Genomic DNA, 18900 nt, shown 5'->3' with positions numbered 1-18900 from the left:
AGGGCCAGGAGTGTTGCTCCATAGTTGGAAGCCTGCCTCATGAGCTGGGGGAGAAGGAAGCTGGGATAGAGAAGGGATCACTAAGTCAATGAGGTTGGAGGGATAGTTCGGAATGGGAGATGTGTGCTGAAAGTAGATAAAGGACCAAAGGTGATAGCCTCTCAGCATCTGTATTGCAAACCATAATGCTCAAAAGTAGAGAGAGAGTAAGGTAAGGTAAGGTAAAGGCCCTCCCGTTGATCGTCCATTTGCTCGAGCGGGCCCAGTAACGTCTCCATTGGAGACTTTGTTGTTACTGTGTCTGGCATATCCAATACTCTCGGTAGCTTGCTGGGCTCTCCGAGAGGGGCGGAGGAATCGAACTCGGGTCGGCCATGTTGGCCGCATGTAAGGCGAAGGCCCTACCCGCTGTGCTATCGCTCCAGCCCAGAGAGAGAGTAAAAAAAGAAATTGTCTGTCATGGAGGCAGGGGGAGAGGTGGGGTGGGGACGGGTGGGAAGGATACTGGGAACATTGGTGGTGGAAATATGCATGGTGGAGAGCTATGTGTTTGATCATCGTATGACTGAAACTCGGTGATTAAATAAAAATAAAAATAAAAAAAGAAGTGAGAGATGAGAGGCAAGACCCTTTCTGAGGCTGTCCCTCGCCCCCCAACATTTCTACCCCTGCGTATCAGTCCGCCTGTGAGTTGTGGGGATGCAGAGCTGAATCAAACACAGTCGGCCCTCAGAGAGCCTGCAGCCTGTGCAGAGACCAGGGAGAATGGGAGTCCAAACCAGCATCAGCTCCTGCAGCCAGAAGCATCCATCGCTGGGTGCCCTGCGTGGTCACCCCCACCTCCCGGGCCATCCAGAATCCTACTGGTCAACTGTACCAGTTCTCCGCCCTGGACTCTTTCTCAAGTACCTGAATGATGGAAAATGGTGCCTCCCAACAGAGCCGAAACTATGAGAAGGTCCATTTGATACTATTTTCTAGGGTTTTGGAGTGCAGCTTTGGGGCTTTTGTGTCATATTTGGCGTGCTCGGGGGTTACTCCTGGCTCTGCATTCAGGAATCACTGCTGGTGGTGCTCAGGGCATCATATGGGATGCCGAAGATAGAACCGAGGTCAGCCAAGTGCAAGGCAAAGGCCCTGCCCACTTTACTATGGCTCCAGCCCTTTTATTTTCTGTTTTATAAATGACTTACATTATTTGTCCTTCTTCTCTGATGGTGTTAGCTGATTTCTCCAAACTGTTCATTTTGGGTTTTTTGTTTGTTTGTTTGTTTGTTTTGGGTTTTTTGTTTGTTTGTTTGTTTTGGCCCCCTGGCGCCGTGTAATCCCATCAGCGGCCAAGACTCAGAGACTATAAAATGCAGATCCCGGACGAGAACGCTGCAGTCTTTTTGCCCCCGTGCCTGGGTGTCCCTCGCCGGGACCCCTTGGAGGGGAGCGGGTTGAGCTTTCCTCCCCGCCCCGACCGGGGCTCCGGCAGCCGAAGATCTTCAGGACCAGCCACCACCATGCTGAGACCACTCTCCGCACACATGAAGGTGCTGGCAGAGGGACAAAGCCACGCGGGTTCCGGGGCCGAGACCTCCAAGCCTACTCGGATTGGAGTCGAGCATCTTCCATCCAGATCCTCCAAATTCCAGCAGGCGGGGGTCACACCCACCACCTGGCCCCCTGGCGCCGTGTAATCCCATCAGCGGCCAAGACTCAGAGACTATAAAATGCAGATCCCGGAACCGCGCGGCCGCATTCGCAGCCGCGCGACATCTCATCAGAACTTTATTTTTATGACATCTTATTATCTCATTCCTACTTTGGACAAACTTGCAGGCTATCGAATGTAGCCTGCCCACAGGGCAGAGTCTGGCAAACTCCCCGTGGCGTACCAAATATGCCAAATACCAGTAACAATGATGGGTCTCATTCTCCTAAAGAGCCGTGAATATAATGTCAGGGCTAGGATGAAAGAGACGTTACTGGGGCCTGCTCGAGGCAATCGACGATTAACAGGATGATGAAATGAAATGAAATGAAAAATGTTTGTTTGTGGGCCACACCTGGTGGTGCTCAGGGCTTACTCCTGCCTCTGCATTCAGGAATCACTCCTGGAAGCCTCCAGGGACCATACGGGGTGCTGGGGATTAAACTAAGGTGGGCGTCTGCCTTGCATGCAGCCCACCTTATTTTAATCCCCAGCACCCCGTATGCTTAGTTTAATCCCCAGCACCCCGTAATAGCTCATTTCTGTGTCTATATGTAGGCCTAGAAGAGGGCTCATGACATGAACTTTTAACATTTTTCATTTTTTTTCATTTCATCATCCTGTTACTCGTCGATTGCCTCGAGCAGGCCCCAGTAACGTCTCTTTCATCCTAGCCCTGAGATTATATTTAAGGCTATTTAGGAGAATGAGACCCATCATTGTTACTGGTATTTGGCATATTTGGTATGCCACGGGGAGTTTGCCAGACTCTGCCCTGTGGGCAGGCTACATTCGATAGCCTGCAAGTTTGTCCAAAGTAGGAATAAGACAATAAGATGTCATAAAAAAAAAAAGTTCTGATAAGATGTCGCGCGGCCGCGAATGCGAATAAAACCTGGGCCAGGGCTGAGTGGCAGAACATGGACCTTGCATGTGTGAGGTCATGATGCAATCCGAGGCACCACACATACAGAGAATGACAAAGTCATTAGTTCATTTAACTGACACTCAAGACTTCCTCTTGTGTCAGCATCAGGAAGACCCAGGGAAAAAAAAATAAAGAGAAGGCACCAAGCCTTGACCTTGTCAGCAGGCTCTCCCCACATTTACTGCTCTCACCCTTGGGTGGGAGAAGAATCACAGGAACGACTGGGACACATGAGAGTTTGTCCCTCCAGGCTGATAAGGGACGTTGGAACAGGAAACTCGGACTGCAAAGCAGCGGCCATTGGGTGCTCAGAGGGAGATCCTGGAATGGGTTTTCCAGCTTTTAGGGTTGAATCTGATCTGGGCTGTGATGGGGGTCTCAGTTTGGAGGACCTTATTCTTCACAAGGGAGGTGTACTCCCACAGCGAAAGAAGGAAAACACTGCAGGGAGAAAAGGTTGGGGTGTGAAATTCCCAGGCGGCCCCATGCTGGTGTCTGGTGAAGCCACTGCAGAGGGGAAACTGTGAAATCGCCTGAACTGCCATCAGATGGCAACATCTCCAGCATGCCCAGAGCTCCCCAGTATTTGTTGACTGCCTCCAAAGGACTTGGGGTACGAGAAAATGCTGGGCACCGGCCCCTAGTGGGGCCAGATGGATGTCTGAGTCAGGAACAGGGACCAGGATCAAGGGCCCCTGAGCACCTTTGTGGGGCTGTAAGTGTCCGTCCTTCGGTCGGGCTGGACAGGACCCTGTGGCATTTACCCTCATCCTTCCTGCTGAGCCAGGGGTCGGGGTGCCCAGGAGATGGCTCCCCGCTGCGGTTTGCCTGAAATCCCAGGAGTTCACGGCAGTGGCCGAAGGCTCTCTTTAAATAGAATGCGTTTGCATTTTTAATGTTGACTGGAATTGGAAAGGCAGCGCTAACCTTTCCAAACTGATATTGTGTTTTTTTTTTACATGATGGAAACAGACCTGGCCTCAGGCATTTATTTCTTAAATGGAAAAATTGAAAGTTGTTTCAATATCTGGGGTCATCCAGAGCCGTCTCAGAACACATGTCTGTTTGCGTTCTCAGAAAGCGCCTCCCTCCCAGGAGCACTCACCAGCTTTTGCTTCTCCACAGTCATCAAAAAAAAATGTTTTTATTTCATTTTAGGCACTCTTGTTTACATTACTGCTCATGGGAGGGTTTCTTGCATGAAACATTCTAGCACCACACCCTCCCTGAGAGGGTCCACTTCTCTCCATCTTTGTCCCAGGCAGCCTCTCTGCCCTCCCCCCCCCACCCCCACACACACCCTGTTCTCTTCCCCTTGTTTCCCTAAACTTTTGACCCAAGATCAGTTCTTTGGTTCTTTTGCCTTTGGGCATTTGTTTTTCCCCTACTATGTTTTTTCATATCCCACATATGAGGGAGATAACTATGTCTGTCCCTTTCCTTCTAACTAACTTAATCAGCATGATACTCTACAGGTTCATCCACATAGCAGAAAATTGCATAATTTCATATTCTCTTTTATTTGCTTTCCTCCCTTTCCTCCTTTCCTTCCTCCCTTTTCCCTTCCTCCCTTTCTCTCTTCCTTCCTTCTTTCCTTCCTTCCTTTTTTCTTCCTTCCTTCCTTCCTCCTCCCTTCCTCCTTCCCTCCCTCCCTCCCTCCCTCCTTCCTTCCTTCCTTCCTTCCTTCCTTCCTTCCTTCCTTCCTTTGTCCCTCCCTCCCTCCCTTTTTTCCTTCCTCCCTCCCTTCCTCCCTTCCTCCCTTCCTCCCTTCCTTCCTTTTTTCCTTCCTCTGGGCAGCGCTAACCTTTCCAAACTGATATTGTGTGTGTGTGTGTGTGTGTGTGTGTGTGTGTGTGTTCCTCCCTCCCTCCCTCCCTCCCTCCCTCCTTCCCTCCCTCCCTCGCTTCCTTCTTTCCTTCCTTCCTTCCTTCCTTCCTTCCTTCCTTCCTTCCTTCCCCTCTCATCCTCTTTCTCTCTTTTTCCTTTTCACTCTTTATCTTTCTCCTTCCTTCCCTCTTTCCCTCTTAGTGGTGTCCAGGAGATGATATGGGGTTCTGGGGATCTAACCGGGATTGGTTGCATTCAAGGCAAAGCACCTAAACTCCTGCACTTTCTCTCAGGCCCACAAAGGTGCTTTTCCCTGCCTTAGTTGTCTGAGTACACACCACCACCACGAACGACAGCAGCAACTCTGAGACCAGGGCACGCCCGACAAATGGTCATCCCTGGGCAGGCAATGGCACCTGAGACAGAAAAGTGGAGAAAATCTTGCCGAAATATACAGCCACCCAGAGCAAATCTTTGAGCTGGAACCTAGAATCTGTTTAAGCAGTGGCAAACTCACATGCTTGCCGATTTCTTGGAGTACATGAAGAAAAACGTGTCTCTGGTGAGACACAGTCTACAGGAGAATCAAAGGACCACTAGAGAACAGAGACAGAAACACAAGGACGGAAGGGAGAGAGTTGGGGGGTCGCCGAGGCCGGTGCTGGTGCCAGCAGAGAGACATGAAGAGTCTATCAGTGACCTGGAAGTGGAGATGATAGAACAGATGGGGCTAGGGTTCTAGAGAGACTTCATCTGATGACCAGGCAGATCTTTCAGGAGGACTAACGCATTTTAATAAATGAAAACTTTTCATAAAAAAAATACAAGTTTACAATCATTCTACTGTGTCTAAAATCCACTGTTCATCCCAGGGCGTCTGGTAAGAAGCAGAGGCTAGTGGAACATGGCCAGGATGCGTGGGGGGAGGGCCCTTCCTCCTCTCCAGTGGGGAGACCAGAGTCTCCTCCTCTTTCCCAGATGACTAATAAATCCCAAAGGCCAGTAGTAGCCTGTGGTCCTACCTGAAAGCTCTTGCCTCCTTTTGGGGGCGTTCTCAGCTCAGTGGGCATGGGAGGGGTGCCCCTCCCCAGAGCAATGGGGTGTGTTGGAACCAGGTAAAGAGCCAAGCTAGGTAGGGCCTGGGGGTCCCGTCAAAGAAGGCCCAGGAACCAGGGTGCAATTCCAGGCTCAGTCCTGACATCATGCAGCTGTCCCAATCCCTGGTGTATGCTCCAGTGCCTGGGTGTTTTTGGGTGCAGGTGGTTGAGGGATGCCGGATGGGCAACCCACCTGGAGGCTGGCAGGTGAGGGGAGTGGGGTCTGCACAGAGCAGTCAGTAACTCACCCCTGATGGGCTCAGCACGACCACGTGCCCGGATGTGAGCTAGGTATTGTCAGGGCTGTTTGCAGAAGGAAGAGACACCAGTGACAGCTGGTACTGCTAAAAACAAACAACCCCCCAAAATTCACAACACTTCCTGTGGCAGGTGGATGGGACACACACACGGGCAGGATGTGTAGGATTAGGAGGCCAGAGGGGGGTGCTGGGAGGAGGGAGTGGGGGCGGGGGGGGGGGTGCAGCGCCTGGGCAGGAAGGAGCCCCGAAACACATTCCCCAGGACAGGCAGTCAGGGAGGAAAGAGGGGACCAGCTGGAAGTCACTCTGAGGACACTTGTCACCGTGGTAATTTGGGGGGGAGGGGACCAGCAAAGGGGGAGGTCTGGGCATCCGGAGGGCAGAGTGGGGGACGCATAGGCCATGCACATGATTTACATGCAGGAGGCTCGATCCTTCAATCCCTGGTACCTCGTGATCCCCTGGGCTGGAAATAGGCCCTGAGCTACGCCCAGGGGTGTGGGTGCCTCCCCGCAATCCCTGCCCTTCCTAGAGCAGCATCTTTCCATATGCTTTTGCACTACTTGCAAAATGACTTTTATCCTGTGCAGCATCACCTTTTTTTTTTTAAGTAAACATTTTTAAAAAAGTCACTGAATTCTGGCAGACTGGGGGATGAGTGTGATTTAGAGGGAACCGCGTCTCTCCAGCCTCATGAGCTGGACAGATGGGGCTGCCTCTCGGAGGGCAGTGCGGGGCTAGGGCTGAGTCTCTAGCCCTGGTGTGTGTGTGGGTGTTCCAGGAAGCTTCTAGTGATTTAATGCAAATGATGCAAATGAGTGTGTGTGTGTGTGGGGGGGGGGGTGAATAGAGTGCCTGCATGGCCTGGGTTCAATTCCCAGAAAAGCAAGAGAGCTGAGGAGACAGGCAGATGGCAGGCAGACAACAGAGATAGAGAACTGTGTCCCAAAGCTGGGGTGATGTCCCCTACTGGGTCCTAATCTCAGAACTGTCTCAGAGTCCTCATGCAGTGGTGGCTGGATAGTGCTGCAGATGGTGCTGGAGTCTTGCTGGCTCAACACTGCAGATCTCACAGAGAGCTGAAAAGGACTCGGAGAGACTGCGTGGTCATCATCGCCATTATCCAGCACTTCCAAGCCCTTATTCTGTGTTCTGTGCCAATCTGTTAAAAACCCTAAGCGTCAAGAGACAGGACAGGGGAGAAGGGGGGTTGCCCTGCACATGGCAGACTCGGGTTTGATCCTCAGCACCACGTATGGTTCCATGAGCACTCCCAGGAGTGATTCCTGAGTGCAGAGTCAGGAGTAAGCCCCAAGTTTTATGCTCTTAAGTAAGCCCTAAGCTCTTACGGAGCAAGCCTGGGTGTGGCCCCCAAAACTAAACAAACAAACCCCTAAGAGGTGGTCTCCATCATAGTCTTCACTTGCTGAATCCCGGAAGCCCTTGGAGAAACTGTTGGTGGGGAGGGGGGGGGGGCTATGTCAGATTGTGACAACAGAGTGACTGCTGCAATAAAGTCCAGGTTTCAGGGCTCCCCAATGAACCTATTTACACTATACTGCAGGCGTGTGAGACAGCGTGATGTCTAAAGAACAATGTCCAAATCTTAATTTAAAAAATACTTTGGGGAGCTGGGGCGATAGCACAGCGGGTAGGGTGTTTGCCTTGCATGTGGCCGACACGGGTTTGATTCCCAGCATCCCATATAGTTCCCTGAGCACCGCCAGAGGAAATTCCTGAGTATGGAGCCAGGAGTAACCCTTGTGCATTGCCGGGTGTGACCCAAAAAGCAAAAATAAATGAATGAATAAATAAATAAATAAAATAAAAAATACTTTGTTTGGGAGTCACACCCAGCAGTGCTCAGGGTTTACTCCTGGCTCTGTGCTCAGGTGTGCTCAGTTCCTGGTGGCTTCTGGGAACCATATTGAGTGCCAGGGATTGAACCTGGGTTGACCTTGTGCAGAGGAAGTGCCCTACCACTGTACTATCACCCAAGCTTCCAGTTTCAAAATATTTCAAGGCTGAAAATATGACAACAAGGCTCAATGGTAGGGGAGGGGTGAGGGGAGATGGCACCAGACTGGCCTGCAGGTTACCAGCCCACTGCAACCAACACTCTGGATGAAAGGCAGCATCTGCAAAGCACACTCAAGCTGAACCACACTCTACAGCAGTCGTGGGGATGTCAGACCTGTGGTCTGCACAAGCCCTGCAAAATCATGGGAACTGCACCTGATCAGTGATGGGACAGGCATGATGCTTCTTGTCACCTATACTGCATGGCCCATGAGGGATACTTTGAACATCAAAAATGATACTCGGCAGATGTATAGGTTCATTCCCCCACCCCTGCTCTATGGGAGAGGGCCACTCAATGCACACTGGTGTGTCCAAGATCAGGGTGAAAAGGCAGTTTGCCAGGCCTGAACTCTGGAGTAGAATTTTTTTTGTCTTTTTTGGGGAGTCACACCCAGCGATGCTGAGGGGTTACTCCTGGCTCTGCACTCAAGAATTACTCCTGGTGGTGCTTGAGGGACCATATGGGATGCTGGGGATTGAACTTGGGTCGGCTACATGCAAGGCAAACGCTCTACCCACTGTACTATCACTGTGACCCGCTCGGAATCAAATTTCTCTGTTTAAATCCTCACTCAGTCCTAGGGAGGGTGACATTGAGCCTCAGTCAGGTCACACTCCAGGCCAGGCTATGATAACAAACTCGATTCCTCCATGCCTGATGCAGTGTGGCAAGCCCAGTCTGGTCCGGTCCACACACTTTGCTTCTGCTCTCCTGACCTTTGCCAGACGGAAGTGGGACTGAGGTTGGAGATGAAATCTCGTCATCCGTGCTAAGGCAAGAAGCCCACAAGAAGAGGTGCTTGGTAGGTGTGCTTGGAAGCAGAGGTAGATGTCCAGGCTGAACAGATGGAGTGAGCTCTGTCTCACCGGCTCAATCTATAAACTTCTCGAACATTTGCAGACGTAAGCGCTATTGATTCCTCGTTGAGGGCAGCCAGAGAAATGCCACCGCCTGGATTCTGCAGGGCAGGCATTTCTCGGTGCATCTGCGAACACTGTCAGGAGACCGCAAAGAGTTCTGGTTATGTACGACACTCAAAGCATTTCTGGAAAAAGTAATTACTGTCTCCCACCCAGATCTAGGCAGCCCCTGCCCCATCCCCTTTTGTGGCCACTGTGTTAGGCCCCTGGGTCATGTCCTTCCTTTAGCAAACAAGAGACACAAGGGGACTTTGTCTCACATGAAGGCCAGGACGCTTCTAAGTTGTTTCTTCTTCTTCTTCTTCTTCTTCTTCTTCTTCTTCTTCTTCTTCTTCTTCTTCTGCTTCTGCTTCTGCTTCTGCTTCTGCTTCTGCTTCTGCTTCTGCTTCTGCTTCTGCTTCTGCTTCTGCTTCTGCTTCTGCTGCTGCTGCTGCTGCTTCTGCTTCTTCCTCTTCCTCTTCCCCTTCCCCTTCCCCTTCCCCTTCTCCTCCTCCTCCCCCTCCTCTTCCTCTTCCTCTTCTTCTCCTTCTCCTCCTCCTCCTCCCCCTCCTCTTCCTCTTCCTCTTCTTCTCCTTCTCCTCCTCCTCCTCCTCCTCCTCCTCCTCCTCCTCCTCCTCCTTCTTCTTCTTCTTCTTCTTCTTCTTCTTCTTCTTCTTCTTCTTCTTCTTCTTCTTCTTCTTCTTCTTCTCCTTCTCCTCCTTCTTCTTCTCCTTCTCCTCCTCCTCCTTCTTCTCCTCCTCCTCCTCCTTCTCTTCCTCCTCCTCCTCTTCTTCTTCTTCTTCTTCTTCTTCTTCTTCTTCTTCTTCTTCTTCTTCTTCTTCTTCTTCTTCTTCTTCTTCTTCTTCTTCTTCTTCTTCTTCTTCTTTCTTCTTCTTCTTCTTCTTCTTCTTCTTCTTCTTCTTCTTCTTCTTTCTTCTTCTTTCTTCTTCTTCTCCTTCTCCTCTTTCTCCTCCTTCTCCTTCTCCTTCTCCTCCTCCTCCTCCTCCTCCTCCTTCTTTCCTCCTCCTCTTCCTCCTCCCCCTCCTCCTCCTCCTCCTTTTCCTTCTCCTCCTCCTCCTCCTCCTCCCTCTTCTGTCACATCCGGTGATGCTCAGCGGTTACTCCTGGCTCTGCATTCAGGAATTACTCCTGGAGATGCTCGAAGGAACATATAGGGTGCCAGGGATTGCATATAGGGTGCCGGGGATCAAACCCAGTTCAGCCGCATGCAGGACAAATGCCCTACCCACTGTAATATTGCTCTGGCCCCAATTTTGAATCTTTTAAAAGTGTGCGTTTCCACTCACAACAGTCCTCGGCCATCACTTCTAATTAAAATACCTTTTCATCACCCCAGGTGGAAGCATGGTACCCCATTCAGGTCAAGCACTCATTGCCACCCAGGAAATAAGTGGCAGGGACAGAGTTCTGGATGGAGCAGTCATGTTTTTCCTCCCACTTCTTGTCGCCTCTAATAAGATGCCTATCTAGGTAAGAATGGCTGCAGGAAGCTGAGAACTTCCCCAGCCTGAGGAAGGAGGCTGGGCCCTGAGCCAGGAGGCCCAGTGTGGGCCCCGGCCCAGAGGAAACACACCCAGGTGGAACAAGACACGTCCAGTCAAAATGGCAGGAACCAAAGAGAGGGGTGGACGAAGAGGCAAGAGAGAAGCTAAGCCAAAGGCCTTTGATACTGGGGAAGCCACACAAAAATCACCTCAGACTTCTCAGACAAAACCCTGCAGACAAGCAGAGCATAGAATGGCACTGTCAGAAGCACCCAGTGGGAAGATCTGTATCTCTCTCCTCCTAACAGGGTCTCCCCAGCCCTCCGCGGGAGGCGGGTTGCAATTCCGAAGCCGGTGAGCAGCTGCCAGAGGTCGGAGGCCTGTAGCCTTGGTTCACTCAGTAGCATTCCACAGCGTTAATGAATACCTGGGACGGGCCAAGGGCACAGCGCCCACTGCAGTCGCCCACTCAGGAAAGAAGTCAAGTCAGGAGCAGTGGGACGCCCTCAGCGTTCAGTTTTCTGCCTCTTCCATAGACACACACACATACAGACATACTCACATACACATATACACACACATATACACACATACACACATGTACACAGGCGCATACACACATACACACGTATACACATACACAGGCACATATACACACATACACATGTAGACACATACAGATACATTCAGAGACACATACATAGAAACATACACACATACACACATACACACGTAGACGCAGACACATAGCACTATAGCACTGTCCTCCCGTTGTTCATCGATTTGCTCGAGTGGGCCCAGTAACGTCTCCATTTTGAGACTTGTTGTTACTGTGTTTGGCATATTGAATATGTCACGGGTAGCTTGCCAGGCTTTGCCGTGCGGGTGAGATACTCTTGGTAGCTTGCCAGGCTCTCTGAGAGGCGTGGAGGAATCAAACCCGGCTCAGCCGGGCTGGCTGTGTGCAAGGCAAACGCCCTACTGCTGTGCTATCGCTCTAGCCCCACACTAAATTTATTTCTTAACTAAATATATTTCCACTACAATTATTTTCTTAGTTAATTTATTCACACTAAAATTAATTTAAAACAAAATGAATGTTTTTTACACATGTAGACACATACACAGACACATATAGACACACATGCATACACACAGACACACACACATATAGACATATACACACATGCACGCACAGGCACATGCATGTACACATACACTCACACACAAACTCACATACACACACGCACGCACGCACTCACGTGCAAACTCAGATCCGAATTTCTAACCAGCCAAACAGCTCATTTCCAGTCTCCTTGGGAACTCATTCATTCCCTCGCACTAAGTGCTGGCTGCTGAGGTGACCTATAGGGTTGTGTGACCTTCCTGCATGGGGCTTGCGGTAGGAACCCACTTTCCTTCTGTGCAGTGTTCAGACCAGGAGGTTGCTTAAGGGCCCCCAGGCCATACCCAGTGAAGCTCTGAAGGGAAGCCTGTGCCGGGCTCCCTGAAGCCTGTCCCTCGCTGTCGTGCTGGCCTGCACGGCCTATAGCAGCTCAGGGCAGCAGCTACGGCAGGAGAGGCTCCACGGCCACCACCAAAGTCTCCTGGGCACTGTCTCCAGCAGAGTGAGGGGGGACGATGCTGGGCTCTGGGAGGAGGAAGGACCCAGTGCTGCATCCGGGACCTCCTGGTGGGTACTGTGCCTTGTCCAGAGGCAGGTGGGCTTGGCCTCAGGTTGCTGGAAGCCCCTAAGGGTCTCTGTCTCAGGCCTGAGCCTAGGCCCCGGCCACTGCAGCTTCTGGTCACTGTTGCTCCTCTGGGGTGAGGTGGAGGTGTGCCCCCGGCCTCTCAGGGGCAGCCGGTGTCCAGGTGGCCTCAACAGCTCAGAAAAAACAGAGTCACGAAGCCTCTCTGCCTGTTGCTACCCAGCACAGCGAGAGACACACCCGCCAGCCCTTCTGGTCACCACCAAGGCGTTCCCTGTATTTTGGGGCTCTCAAGATGGGGTCTCTACCAGATTCTCCTGACACTCGTGGTGGGTGCCTGCCTCAAACTCTGGGGCCAAACATATAAGAGAAACACCCCAAAGAGTTTGCCGAGGCAAACCTGCTAGTGAGGTGGTCCAGCCCTGAAGCCACACCAAACCTTGGCTTGGCACACTGAGAGCTTGCCCACCTTCCATGTGAGGGTTTGGCTTCTCTCCTTTGTGGGGAAGGGACAGAACCTGTGATGCTTGAGGGAGGCTGCAAAGCCTCGGGTGGAACCCAGGGCTCCTGCAAACAAAGCCTGCACCCCAGAGGCTGGAGAGAGAGAACAGGAGGTAAGACGCATTCCTCTTGCATGCCCTTGAATGTGTCAGACTTTGATTCAAACCCCTATAGTCCCCTGGGCTCCACCAGGAATGACACCTGAGCACAGAGCCAGAAGGAAGCCCTGAGCACCTCAGGTTGTGACCCCCCGAACCAAACCAAACAGGGTGTGTTCTGGCCTGCCCTCTTGCCTCTTGCCGCCTCCCCACGCCCTCCCTGAGGCCTCTGTCTGGAACCACAGCACTGCCAAAGCCTGTTTTCTGATCTGGAACAAAAATGGTTGGCACACAACTGAGACGCACTCCATCGGGAGACTGAATACGGGGTTGGGGGCCAGGCTCTACCCTGAGCCTCAGTTTCCTCCTCAGTAACGTGACTCAGTAACAGCAAAGGAAGTGGGAGAGTGTAAAGATGGCTGCCTTGGAGTGTGGTTGGTAGGGGGGGCCCTCCCTGAAGTCGGCTGGATGAAGGAACACAAATGTATATTCAGGGGCCCTGGACCCCACCACTGAACGATGCGACGAATTTTGTTTAGTGACCTTGGCTTTGTCCAACATGCCTTGATGCTTGCCCAAGGGCTGGTTCTCTTGTCCATGTAGCATCAGCCAGGATTAGGGGTGGGTAGAGCTGAAATTCCCCCCAGTTTTCCCCTTTTGGTTTAATCCAATCCCATTTTGTTGCTTGTGAATGCAGGGCAAGAGTTTCCTGACAGAGTCTGGCTCCGGACCCCTGGGGTGCAGCGGGTTGGATTTAAGGATGTTGTAGAAATAAACCATGGGCAGCCAGGGCAGCCAGGCAGAGCAGAAGAAAGACATGAGGTGGCAGGGATGAATGGATGGTTTGTCCACCACACCAAGGTAACAGGGGGTGAGGGTGGCAAGAATGTCCATGGCTATCTTTTGGAGCAGGGAACAAACATTCATTTCCTACTACTCTAGGAGGCTGTGTGGCACAGCCATTAAAGGCTGGGTTAGAATCCAGCTTAGAATGGGCTGATTGTGGGAAAGTGGGCAAAGCAATGAACAACAGGGCGTCCACGTCCTTCTCTGTAAGACCGCGACCTCGGCGTGTTGGGTTGTTGAAGGGTCTGTGCTAGGAACAAAGGACAACTGAGGCTTAAGTCAAGTAAATATGGATGCCCAGGAGTAAATATTATTTTGGAGTCAATTAACTCCTGTGTTACAAAGCATAGCATCAACTGTCTTCTTGTGTCTGTACAAAAAAGAAAATTGCTAAATAAACCATGCAAATGACATCAAGGAAAGAGAAAAGCAATATAGGATTATTAGTGCTTGATTGGGATGGAGCGATAGCACAGCGAGTAGGGCGACTGCCTTGCAGGCAGCTGACCTGGGTTCGATTCCTCCGTCCCTCTCAGAGAGTCTGGCAAGCTACTGAGAGTATCCTGCCTGCATGGCAGAGCCTGGCAAGCTCCTCGTGGTATATTTGATATGCCAAAAACAATAACAAGTCTCACAATGGAGACGTTACTGGTGCCTGCTTGAGCAAATCAATGAACAATGGAACAGTCCTACGGTGCTTGATGGAATTGGGTGTGCCTCAGGGTCACTGTTGTGGGAGTAGCTCAATGAGCCTAAGCTCCTTGCGGGAGGAGCAAGGACAGCCCAATGTTATCGGACAGGTCTGCCCAGGAGACATGGGCAAAGCTGTTGGAAATAGGCAGAGATGACTCTGAGGAAGGATGGCTTCTCCCACGCCACACACCATCCATCGCTGCTTTGTGCCAGCTGCTCCCAACAGCACAGCCAGTCCTTGACTCCAAGAGAACCAAGGTGGCGAGCAGGGATGGGGGCACGGGAAGACAGTGCCCTGACAGCAAGGATGCCGGTTCCTGTCCTGGTCAGGTTCATGCACTGGGATGGCTTACACCTTGCCAGGGAATAAATGTCTTCACACAACTCAGAAACTGCGTGGAATCATTCACGATTCAGGTGGGGCACGAAAGAGGGAAGGCACTAAGTGGATGAAATGAATGAGAACAGTGAGGTGGGTAAAAAAAGAGGGGGCTGGAGAGATAGTATGGCAGGAAGGATGCTTGCCTTGCATGCAGACAACCTGGATTCTATCCCTGGCATCCCAGAGGGTCTTCTGAGCCCTGTCAGGAGTGATCTCTCAGATAGAGCCCTGAGTCCAGCTGGGCAATGGTCCCCAAACAAAGCAAACAAACAAAAACCATTCCAGGAAATAAAGTAGGTGGAGCACAAGAAAACCTTCCTGGGGCTTTCATAGACAGAGGTATGAAAGAAGGTACAGGAAAGATTTTACACGAATTGGAGTCACTTTTTCTAGAGACACATGTTCCAAGGCCAAAGAAATTCTGGAGATTTAAAATTCCAGTCACCTGCAGATAGGGTGAGGGACTATGAGCTCTAAAACAGCTCTAAACAGAAACTCTGGCTTGGTCTCTCAGATGAATATATGAGTATATGAGTATATGTCTACTCCATGCAGTTGGGAAAGTAACTTTGCTACTCAGGAAAGCATGTAATCTACTACTATAGAGGCCAGGAAGAAATTCAGTCTGGGGCTGGAAATTAGGTACAGGGGTTCTAGTCTTCCAGGAAACAGAAGTAAGCTCTGAGCACTGCTGTGGGTGGTTCAGGAGCCAAAAAAGAAAAGCACGAAATTAAACCCATGAGATGAATGCTTCCATGTCACGTATAGAAACAAGTTTCACAAGATGGAACAAAACAGTCAACGTGACTTAAAGGTGTTTGGGACCGTTAAAGAAAACTATGACATGCTCCTCTTGTGAGTTTGAAATTGAAGTGCTCAAGCAATACAAAATAAACTATTTAGGGCTGCTATTGGGGCAGATTGGGTGGTGGTTGGGAAAATTCTAAATAATAGCAGTGGGAGGGTGTAATGGTGGTGTGATTGGTGTTGGAATATCGAGCGAAATAAATTATTGAGAACAAGTTTATAAAAATAAAATTGAGGGGCTGGAGCGATAGCACAGCGGGTAGTGCATTTGCCTTTTAAGCGGCCAATCCGGGTTCGATTCCCAGCATCCCATATGGTCTCTCTGAGTACTGCCAGGAGTACTGCCAGGAGTACACCTGGCAGTACTCAGAGGATTACTCCTCAGAGCCAGGAGTAATCCCTGCGCATCACTGGGTGTGACTCAAAAAGCAAAAATAAATAAATAAATAAATAAATGAAATTGAAATTGAAGTGCTGGAATTTTATTGAACGTTCTTTGACTTTAAAATGTATGAAGAGTTGTTTCAGTTGGCAAACAGTATTTGACTGTTTCAAAGTTAGAGATGTTTTTGGTTCTTCCAAGGTCATGAAAGTGTCACTGGAGTTTTCGTGCCTTTTTTTGTTTAATAGTGAAAAAAATGAAATAAAAGCGTGTGTTTAGAATTAGCCAGCTGGCCTCAGATTAGATGATCCCAATTTTGTTGGCAACAACCAGAGCAACCGAGGCAGGAGTCTGCTGCCATATGCCTCCTCTCCATCAGCTCTGATCAGGGATTGACCTTGGCTGCCACATCAATGCCACAGAGCAGCTTCCAGCCAGCTTCACCTGGTGCTTGCTGGCCTCGAGGTTCACCATAGAACACGCATGTGCAGTGGTCTTTCCTCTTTGCAGCTGTGTCAGGGATCTGAGGGAACAGCAGGGTGGCAGTGAGATGGAGCTCTTCCCGGTATGTTGGGGCTGCCTTAGACACAACCACTGAGGGAAGCTGAGTGTGGATTTTTTTTCTTTTCTTCCCCCCTGCCCCTTAAAGCTGTGGATGTCTTTGAGCTTTCTTCTTTGCTTTTAGTACCATCCTCTGGGAACAGCTTTTTAAAGAAGATTGGGCCAGAGTGATAGCACAGCAGGTAGGGCGTTTGCCTTGCACTTGGCTGACCAGGGTTTCGTCCCTGGCATCCCACATGGTCCCCCAAGCAGTGCTAGGAGTAATTCTTGAGTACTGAGTCAGGAATAACCCCTGAACATTGCTGGGTGTGGCCCCAAAACAACAACAATAGCAAATCAGGTTTGTTGATCGTATTGGTAGATCAGTAGCTACTATCAGTAAAGCAGCCCTGTTGAGGTGTGATGCACTTGAAGGACTCACCTATAGTAAATTCAGGGTTATAAATGTATCTGAAGGGGAGTGGGAGTAGAGGCAAAAGGTAAATTGGGTAAAAATGTCAGTTGATTGGGGAAGGATGAAAGTTAACTTTGGGCGGGGGGATGGACAGAGTAATAGTACAGTGGGTAGGGTGTTTACCTTGTATACGGCCAAGCTGGGTTCAGTCCTCTATATGGTCCCCAGAGCCTTGCCAAGAAATAATTCCTGAGTGCAGATCCAAGAGTAGGCCCTGAATACCACCAGATGGCCCCTAAAACAAAACAAAACCAACTTTGGGGGAGTGAAGTTGATACATAGATGTTGAGTTTTTAATGCACACCTGAAACCTCTATAGTCTTACAGTGTGTCATAACATCAACAGAAAAAACGGATTTTCACGCTTAAGGGGGCTTCATGAATCTTAGTAGTCAAATGGGCTTAGTAGTTTAAGGAAATGTTATCTGCTAAATGTAGCTGAGTTAATTTTTTTAAAAAGTGTGATTTTAACGCAATATTTATAAAACTAACTAGATTGAGACACTCATTGTCTCAATAAAGACTCACACTCATTGAAAAAGAAGTTTTAGAAGGGCTATTTTGGGGGGGCCAAGTTCAGTAGTCAGGACTGCTCCTGGTGCATTGCTCCAGAGCCCTCCTGACAGTGCTCAGATGACTGTTAGGAGCCAGGGGTCAGGCCCGGGCCTCCTGGATGAAAAAATATATGCCCTGCCCTTTGAGGTATCTCACTGACCCTAAAAAGCTGTGTGAAACATAACTGTATTAAATTAAATATTCATGAAAACCAAGCAAGTGTAACTAACTCATTCTTTCCAGGTAGAAAGCATCTGTCCTTAAAACAGAATCAACTAACTTAATCTACTGATTACAAAGTCCTGGAAGCTGAATTTTCCTGTTAAAAGTTATGGGTCAGAGCCAGAGCAATAGTACAACAGGTAGGGCTTTTGTCTTGCACGTAGCTGACCAAAATTTGATCCCTGGCATCCCAATACGGTCTCCCAAGCACCACCAGGAGTAATGATTGAGTGCAGAGCTGGAAGTAAGCTCTGAGCATCGCCGGGTGTGACCCACAAAGCCAAAATTAATTCATCATTGTTTTAAAAAAGTTGTGGGCCTTCCTTTCTGTCCTTGTCTCATTATGACATAGGAGACTGGAGAAATAGTGCAAAGGGTAGGGCTCTTGCCTTGCATGCGGCCAATGTGATTTTTATCCCCTGTACCCCAATGGTTCCCTAAGGTCCACCAGGAGTGATCTCTGAGTGCAGAGCTGGGAGTAAGACTTGAACATTGGTGCGTATAAACCCCACATCTACCACCAAAATAAAAAGGTAAAACAAAACCTTAGGTTTATGTAACTCATTTTAACACTTATAATAAATCCCTGATGTCTTATCTTCTCTCTGCATACACAAAAAATACCCCTGTATATCTACCTCCCCAATGTCTCCCTTTCCTGAAGTCAACCTCTACCCTTTCTCAAAACCAGGCATTAAATGCATGGTGTTACATCTTATCATTGATCATGCATTAAAAATTTCTTCCTTAGGGGCCGGAGTGATAGTACAGCAGGTAGGGCATTTGCGTTGCATGTGGCTGATCTGGGTTCAACCCCCAGCATCCCATATGGTCCCCTGAGCACTGCCAGGAGTAATTCCTGAGTGCAAGGCCAGGAGTAACCCCTGAGCATCGCTGGGTGTGACCCTACAAGAAAAAAAAATTCTGCCTCAGGAGAGTCAGTAAGAATAGTGCTAGACATTGAGGAGAATTCTGGAGATCTTTGAATATATATAGCACTATAGCACTGTCCTCCCATCGTTCATCAATTTGTTTGAACGGACACCAGTAACGTCTCCATTGTGAGACTTGTTGCTACTGCTTTTGGCATATTGAATATGCCGTAGGGAGTTTGCCAGGCTCTGCCTTTAGGGCAGGATACTCGGTAGCTTGCCGGGCTCTCCGAGAGGGACAGAGGAACTGAACCCAGGTGGGCCACATGCAAGGCAAACGCCCTATCCACTGTGCTATCGCTCCAGCCCTTGAATATATATATATATATACATACATACATATGTAATATATCCATGCATACACACACGTGCATATATATATATATATATTTATATATATATATATATATGGGCCAAGCAATAGATATGCTGGGGATTTAACTCGGGTCAGCTGTATGCA

The sequence above is a fragment of the Sorex fumeus genome, unplaced genomic scaffold (assembly GCF_029834395.1).
Source record: "Sorex fumeus unplaced genomic scaffold, SorFum_2.1 ptg000045l, whole genome shotgun sequence".
NCBI lineage: Eukaryota > Metazoa > Chordata > Mammalia > Eulipotyphla > Soricidae > Sorex > Sorex fumeus.
This window is presented reverse-complemented; position numbering follows the sequence as displayed.